The sequence below is a fragment of the Anopheles aquasalis genome, chromosome 2, assembly GCF_943734665.1.
Source record: "Anopheles aquasalis chromosome 2, idAnoAquaMG_Q_19, whole genome shotgun sequence".
Taxonomy (NCBI): Eukaryota; Metazoa; Arthropoda; class Insecta; order Diptera; family Culicidae; genus Anopheles; species Anopheles aquasalis.
Window position 1 is genome coordinate 27,666,212 of NC_064877.1, and position 5,755 is coordinate 27,671,966.

The following is a 5,755-nucleotide window of genomic DNA, read 5'->3' on the forward strand; positions in this document are numbered from 1 at the left end:
GCAATTTAATAATGGTTTCGATCGAATAAATTCAATAAACCGAGCTCAGTGAGCGATAGCCATAAGTTCGCGACAATCCTGGATCCGCCAGTTGGATTGGATGAAATGGGAGCAGCACTTCAGATGCCCGGCTGCGAGCGAGCTATTAAGATTAGCATCGATGGTATTTCATTGGGGTACAGCATCGTTTATCGCGATCGCGCCAGTTTGAGAAAATCGGTTTGCGTAGGAAGCTCTCAAACAGACAAGCCAGCCAGCCAGCCAGCCATCGCGATAGACAGACAGACTGCACCCTTCAGAAGCTTCCTGCGTGGGCTGCATGCTCGATCATTACAACAATGGCTCCGAAAACCAGTCCTCCTGCATTCTCCTGCAACAAGTACGTCTGCGTCTCTGAGGAGCGTGTGACAGACCAAAAAACACATCTAGATGTCTATCTGTGGAAACGTTCGCCATAGGCTAAGGTGCAACGGGGGGTGGTTGCAATCAACTGGAAACAAATTACCTTCAACATTGGCGTTGACGGGCATGGCCAGCGGCAAACTCGTCTGTGTTCAAAGGCACATTAGCTCTTTTCCCTTTTTATCATTCTCAGACACACCAACAACGAAGCCAGTTTTGAATAGTGTTCCCGGAGTTATTGGTTCGCATTCTTTCTTGAAATGCATTCGCACCTCCATTCTTTCGGTTTCGGTAACATTCTCGTGGCATAATCTACAAAGTGTGATGTCTTGTTCTGTATCTAACGGCACCTTGAAAGCTGTCCACCGTCTAAGTGAAAATTAAGTAATCAACCTTTTGCTGCTGCAACGTTTCTACTTGAAGGGCCACCAGCTATCTTGGTGTGGTGCTATTAATGGGTGGCAAAACGAGCCATTCTATCAAAATCAATTAGCTAATGAGTAATTGAGACGCACAAACCCTATAATTGGAGCAACGTACGACCCTCAACGCGGGAGAAACAATAACCGGAGAGACATCAAACCGACGACCTTCCAGTTTAATCTACGGCAGCAGCCACGGAGCTGCTACTACTGGGGGGGTTGACATCGGTGCAGTGACAACTCACACACCACCGTCACTCCCTGCTATGACGATTCTGGCAGGGGCCACATATCCCGTGCGTGCCAACGGGTCATAAAAATGTGCCTTCAGATCTCGTGGCCAGCGTGTCACACTCCGGTCGCCCCTTCATTCGCCGGAGGTCCGGATGTCAATCGGTGCATGTCAGCGAAATTGTTCACCGCTCGTGTTGGTACCATCCGCGGTGCTGAGGCCGCCACTTGATTGTTGTAGACCACCACGGTAGTGATCCCAAAGCTTGATGTGCTTGATGAGTTGGTGATTCACAACCGCATCCAGTATTCTGTCCTCCACGTTTGTGCGATCAAGCGTCACTAATTATGGCGCAACGATTGACGTTCGATTGCTGCGAAATGACATTGTGTCTGGCGGCTGGTCACACACCGTGTTGCATCAGGTCTGCTCCATATGTAATTCAAGACATTTTGCCTTCGGAAATGCATCGGAAGATCATCGAAGAATATTCTAAACAACGCTGCAACGCGGCCCCATTGTGATGCAAACACCGAATGGCTCCAGTGCGGCGCTCTGCGGTGGTGGCGGCGGCGGCGGTATCGGTTGCAGCATTCTTGGGCCATTTTTTCCACCCCCGATTTCAGACATTGCAGACGAGGATTGTGCAATGGGGTTAACGGGCGTCGGGAACTCGATCCCGCATGACACAACACCAGCTCGTCCGGATCCATCCATTTTGCTCTCCCGCACCACCTCGTTCACTATCTGGGGTGTTTCTGGCGCAAACGCAGCCGCCGCTCCAGCCAATCCACCAGAGTCTAGTCTACATCTGTAGTCGCAACTTTCTTCGCTTCTTTCATCCCTCGGGCACACTCTCCTGCCCCCACCCGGGGGCTCCGTAGCAGTCCATAAAACAATTCTTTGTTTACCTTCAGCACACACGTGATACGCCACAAACATCTTAAAACTGGAACACCTCCGGACGAGACCTCCGTGCTCCGAGCGTTCTCCGGTTTTCTGATCGATGGCATGGCAAAGGGTTCTTGGTCCGAAGGGGTAAGAAGTGGGGTGTACGGTTTCTCCAATGCAATTACTACCGTTTGGCAACCGAAGCGTCGAAACGGAGGATGGAGGAGGATGCCTTCTAATGCCTCCAGTAGCTCCATCCGTTTCTCCTCCTACACCCGGGTTGTCTGCACCCCTTTTGGGTGTGTGGCGAAGGGGTTGGCAAGAACGGCGACTTTTCAGAGAACATATGTTTTGGTTTTTGCCCCTCTCGGCCCTGGGGTTCGTGTTCTAGTTCTCCGCTCTTCGACCGTTGAAGCATGCCGACGACGAACCGAGAACTCGTTAATGTTCCAAACGAATGCAGTTAATGCTCAGACCGAGGCCTAGTGTCTGTGTGGGAGATGTTCTCGGAATGCAAACACGGCCACCGTTTCCATCCGTTTCCGGCAATCTCTGTCGAGGGAGGTGAGGAAAGAAGAAGCAGAAAAGCTAGAGATCCTAGAACTTCTTCTAACGCTTATAACAAATTATCGGATGCTGCGTCCGTTGCGGCTGGTCCAACCATACATACGCGGACACACAGATCCGGCCCATGCCTGGAAACGTAATTTTTCATGGACCATATGCTGCTGCCGGCCGATGTGCGCCGTCGGGCCGCGTTCTATCGCGGAAGTATGGCACCCGGAACGGCGCAATAGATGGGAACTGGGTCAATAGTGCGGGTAAGATAGACATAATTACGACCGGAGCCGTGCCGCCAGTTCAATTCGCTGGAAATCGTAGACGTTGCAGATGCTACCGAGAACAAACATAAGGGTGCGTGTAATTTTGCTGTTAAAGGGCACATTAAAATTGGAGAAGTGTGCAATAACAAACCGGGAAGCATCACATCAAACATCTCAATTTATTTAGTGAAGTATTATTGATCTTTGAAGAGAATAATATGAAGTAAATCAATTTCCCCTCTGTATGTTGCTAGTTACTTGCTTTCTTAATGCCCACTCAGTTGATTTATAGTGACAGATATTGTTCACCAAATGTGGCAAATGTCTCGAAACAGTGCGACAGAAAATGGAAAGGGCTGTCTTTTAAATCCGGACCACACAGAAGATCGACGCGTTAGGCCCTTGAGTGCACCACAACACAACGATGATGGTGGCAAACCAGACGAAGCGTGCCCATGATTTATTGCTTTTGGATTATTTATCGAAGCAAATTATCATGCGAATGATTGGTGGGTTTGTTGATCCACCGCCGACCTTATCATTTTCCTAGATTCAACCACATTGTATGAAGCGTAAATTCAGCAAAATAGTTAAAAGAAATCATTTTACAAGAGTATTCCTCAAAGTGTAATGCTCAGCGAGTTTACGATAGTCCGATTAGAGGATTCAAGTTGCTTCTAAAATGCTTGGCTTCGTAATGAATCCCCGTCTGTAACTTTATAAAGGTGAGAACCTTTTCCCAGCTTAAGAAATCCCTGCCAGCGCCCGCAACACGTGTGTTCACACCAGCGAAACAAAGGGACACTCAAATCCGTTCGAAAAGCCGATTAACTCATTTCTCCCACCTTTGGAAATGGAGGCCCTTTGGACGCAGGCTGCTCTAAAGCGTTTTCACAATTAGCGAACCAAACGAACCATCAATTGGCGCAACAATGAACGCGATCTTTAGAGCCTTTGAGCTCCCGTCTTGTGGCCCCTTTTGGCCCCTAAATTTCATCCCCGTAGACGGTAATTTATTTGATTTCCCTTTCTATCGCTACAATGGCCGCGACGTATGAACGTTTCCGATCTCCCTGTGGTTGACCTATGGCGGATTTTGATTTATGTGTGTGCGGTCGATCCCGCCTGAAACTGGCGAACCCGGCGAACACACTTGGGCCAAAGGAAATTGATATTTGATAGGCTATTATTATGTTGAACACCTTACCATCGTGCTGGCCCCCTTTTTTGCCGGGCAACATAGACTCAAGCATGCAGCAAAGAAGTTCCCATCATCGTCCCAAACCCCAGGTCTCCTCCAACCGGATAATCGATCCAACACAACGAGCTAAACGAGGCGAACGATATCACCTTCCACGGCCTTGCGTGACCATACATTGTTGGGCCAACTTGAGCTTCCACTTCCGGAACAAAGCAAATCGGCCAAACGAAACATGGATCCGTTCTTTTCTCTGCGGTTACGGCCCCGGCCATTCGCCCTGTTCGTTCGGTGGTTCCATATCTGTGTCAGTGACATTTGCTAGGGCAGCGATGAAGTGCCAGGGCAAGTGGATTGGATTGGTCGGTTGCTGAAAGTCGCAACTTTTCGCTCATCGATCGCCGTCGTCTTCGAGCGTCTTGGGTTCCAAGCGTGTGACTACGGCCGGTGCGCTTCTGTTGCCGCACGGTTCTCGATGCTCTAATCCTTCGCTCACGACCCCGCACAACCAACGGGCCAACGACGACTATTATTATCGCACTGGACACCACAGGACAGGAGGAAAACTTTGTGTCTACGTTGCCCCAGATCGCCCGAAGGAAAAAGTCATCTACTCGGCGACCATTACAATTATGAGCTTCCCCCCATCGCTTAGGTGTTTATTATGTGTCTGTGGTTGGGTGTGTGCGTGGGGTTTGATGATGGAGACATGGAGAAGGAGATTGCCGGAGGGAAAGATTTTGGGTTAGTCGCTTTAACGGAAAAGGTTAAGGCGCCGGTGTGTTGTTGGCACGTAATGAAGTGTGTCGGAGTAAAGCACCGCACCACGCTTTCCGTCGGCGGAGGAAACGCTTATAAACGAATGAACCGTGATGGCAGGAAGTGACGATTTGTACATTCGTTTTCCATTAGACACCCTAGGGTTCTGTAGCATTCTTTTATTAAAGAGATTGTTTTATTCATAAAACCATTCGTAACGTTTCCAAATAATCTTGATAAATAAACATAAACGAGAGATTGTAGTCTGAGAAGGGCATAACAGTGAAATCAGATAAGAAAAGGATTACTTGGAATGTAACCTTGTACAGCATTTATCATAAACACACCAAGCACACGCAGATGGTCGTAAACACTGGATGATAAGAATGTATCATGAAATAGCTACACATCACGTAAGATCACCACCAACACTCTAGATCTCCATTCGCTTTATCTCAACCAACGGAGCGACACGCAAAATAATGAATGTGAAGAGCTCCCCTCTAATGGTCTGTTAAGCAACATACGAACGGCCACCACCAGCCAGCCGATCACACAATTAATTACCAACCGTACACTAACACAATCTCGCATCGATTAGATCCTGCGAGATCGTGATCCCGTGCGATTTGCACAGTTTCACTCGCTAGCCTCGCTCCCTCGTGATCCTTTCCTCCTCCTTCTCCTCCGTTGGCAGTCAATCAGTGAACGCAAGTGAGCGAGGCACCTCCACGTTACCTCCGGTCGCGACATGTTAATTTGGAGCGATTGTCACACCTGCCCGGTTTGCCCCTTTACTCCACGACCCGTAGTGCGCACGGTGGAACGCTGGATGGATGAAGATAATTAATGGCTCACCGAAGTTGGTCAAGCCGACCGACCGACCAAACATGTGGTTGACTTGGTGGTTGTCTCGGTGCCCCGACACCACCGGTCGGTACACCATAACGTTATCGTCAAGCAAGCGACGCAAGACCATAACCTCACAGTTTTTATCTACCATTTTCGTCCACCATCGGCCGGTGGT